Genomic DNA, 3,146 nt, shown 5'->3' on the forward strand with positions numbered 1-3,146 from the left:
AGAGAGAGAGAGAGAGAGAGGCAGAGACACAGGCAGAGGGAGAAGCAGGGTCCATGCAGGGAGCCTGATGTGGGACTCGATCCCTGGTCTCTAGGACCACACCTTGGGTTGAAGACAGGCGCTAAACTGTTGAGCCAGCCAGGTGTCCCACAAACTAAGTTTTTTTAAAAAAAATATAAAGATTGTTTCAAAGATATTTATTAAAGACTAATTGGAAAGATGGGTCATTAAAAACAAAATGGAAAAGTGGACTCAGCAAGAAAACAGCCTCTCACTGAAAAGGAGAATCTACTTCAGTGCACTGGCAAGAGATTGGTGGGCATAACTTTGATTAGCACACGTGTCAGGTTCTCATTACCTGAAATTTTTAATTTGCTCAGTTTCTATGCTCTAGGATGGTTTTATCCAACACCCAAGCAATGAAACTTGCTGAGGTTTTTGCTGATGAGTTTTTCATACGAAGCATCCATGTAACTGTGCTTTTTCCTCATTGCTGACCTCTCCTCTCTGAGTACCAGTGCTTTGGTCAAGAGACCCTCCGACCTGCTCAGGTAAAATTCCAACTGGAATTGGAACAGAAAAAAAAGGAAACACCTAAGGAAATTCTAAAATATTATTCTATGGGGAAAAGGAGGTGACAGATGTTCTATTACACAAAGATGAGGTAATCCTCAAGAGCAAAGGTTGGGAAGGGGAATGGGCATAATTCTCAGGGTTGCACATATGCACCAATAGTCACAATATGATTCATCAATGAGGGCCTAAAGTTTGCTCTTGAAATAGGTATAATACCAAAGACACTACCACAACATTAAAGCTTGTAATTGCAAGTAAGGTCAATTAAGAGAGAGACAGATTTCTGTGTCCTTGCGGTACCGGGCAGGAGACCACCGAGGCAGGCGCGATGACTGAGGCTGATGTAAATCCGAAGGCCTACCCCCTTGCAGATGCCCACCTCACCAAGAAACTACTGGACCTTGTTCAGCAGTCATGTAACTACAAGTAGCTTCGGAAAGGAGCCAACAAAGCCACCAAAACCCTCAACAGGGGCATCTCTGAGTTCATCGTGATGGCTGCAGATGCTGAGCCCCTGGAAATCATCCTGCACCTTCCGGTGCTGTGTGAAGATAAGAACGTGCCCTACGTGTTTGTGCGCTCCAAGCAGGCCCTCGGGCGGGCCTGCGGGGTGTCCAGGCCTGTCATTGCCTGTTCTGTCACCATCAAAGCAGGCTCGCAGCTGAAGCAGCAGATCCAGTCCATTCAGCAGTCCATTGAAAGGCTCTTAGTGTAAACCACTGGCCTCTGTCCCACTCCTCACTGAGTCCAGTCCTCCCCCTGGGGTTGTGTATCATATCGTCTGTTCGCATGTAGTTTCTCCAGCTACCTTCTCTTGTTAAATTCTAGTACTAAATCCGGGTTTTGCATTTTTGTATTATTTTTGTTTTACAGGTTGTTCTCTGTATATCAATCCCCCACCCCACCTCTGTCTCCCATTCTACTCTCTCTCTACCATCCTATCCTCCCTTTTGAAAAATGAACTAATGCCGAGAACAGGCAGAAACAGAGTGGTGACACCATTCAGATGCAGGGAAGAGCCTCGTTAGAGGTCTGGTTCGAGCTCACTTCCTGTTGCGTGTAGGACATGATGGATGTAAACACCATTCACTTTGTATCCTTTGTGCCTGGAGTACAGAATCATTCCACATGTGTTTGGTCTCTAGGGGATTATGGGTCATTAGGGGAGAAAGCGTGTATTCTTTGAGGTTGTTAGATGTGTGTCCAAGTGTCATTTGCCAATATGCTCCTGCTGTTTGCTTTGGTAATGTGATGTTCCCCTTTCCCCCAAATCCCAAACATGCCCCTGAGGGTGGCAGGGCAGCAGCATACCAAAGAGATGTGCTGCAAAATTCCAGAGGCTACCTGGGTGAGTTAGACATGGAGCAGCTAATGTAAGGAGTTGAGAAGTGGCTAGGATAAAAAAAAGAGGGTCCACCGACGCCGGAATGAAGTCTGAGCAAGTCACAGAGCCCTGGCTGGAAGCTACAGCAGAGACATTGGAATCAAGGAAACATCCTCTCTGGTGAATGGAGTTGTCTTCAATGGACACTTGGTACCAGCTCTGAGAGCCCTTATGCCTGTTTCCTGCCAGAATGTGGCTCAGATGTATGTATTCTTTATCACATCAGAAGGACAGTGCTCATGTGTCATTCTTGTGAGCATCCTAATAAAGAAATATATTCATATTCCAATTTAAAAAAAAATTAAGAGAGAGACAGAGACGTGTAAAAAAAAAACCCAATGTGGCAGTAAAAGATAATCTCTGATTATATTATACTTAAAATATAAATGAAGGAAGCAAGGACAAATAGAAAATAGCATGAACTCATAAGAGTAGGCAGGCTAAAGTCCAGTATGAAATGATCTAAGAAAATTCTGAATAGCCGAAAATATTATTTGAGGCTGTTCTAAGATTTGTGCTCTCAACATGTATTCACTTCTCAGAGCTTCAGTTTCTCCTGGAAAGGTAGTGATACTAGTACAAGGATTAAGTAAATAATACATGCAAAATACTAAGCACAATGTCTGACATATGATAAGGATTCAATCAGTGTTATTATTAGCTATTATTGGCACTCTGCTAGTGACATCCATCCAGCTTGTTGCTGGTCTATTATTCATTTATCTTCCATAATAAATTACTTTCTTCACTGGCAAGAAGGTTGTGATAGGTGACCTCCAAAGTTCTTCTTCAACTTTTAATGTTCTATACATGGTTTCATGGCACCTCTCTATACATTCTGTCTCTCATGCTAGATCATTTGTTCCTTAAGATCACATACCTGTGTTTAATTCCCCAAAATGCCTAGCACAGAGCTAGGTACACAGCAGATATTCATTAAATAGTGATTTGAGAACATATTAATTACTGCAGCCCATGTGTAAGTTCAAAAACTGAAGAAGGCAAGTAAAGAGCTGTGTCCATCAGAAAAATTTATTAAACATTTATTAAAAATAATTGCTACTTTTCTGGGTCACAAAAATCTCTCTCATGAGGATGCTGTGGGTACTTTATGTGAATTATATCATTAAATCATCTAACAAATTTAGGAGTTAAGTATTATTATCTCCATTTATCAATTAATAAA

At 42.1% G+C, this 3,146-nt stretch overlaps 1 pseudogene; it reads left to right on the forward strand.

The window, feature by feature from the left end:
• The first annotated feature begins 861 nt into the window (after positions 1–861).
• Positions 862–1,457, forward strand: LOC112915318 (NHP2-like protein 1 pseudogene; annotated as a pseudogene).
• Positions 1,458–3,146: the final 1,689 nt, after the last annotated feature.

The sequence above is a fragment of the Vulpes vulpes genome, chromosome 16 (assembly GCF_048418805.1).
Source record: "Vulpes vulpes isolate BD-2025 chromosome 16, VulVul3, whole genome shotgun sequence".
Lineage (NCBI taxonomy): Eukaryota > Metazoa > Chordata > Mammalia > Carnivora > Canidae > Vulpes > Vulpes vulpes.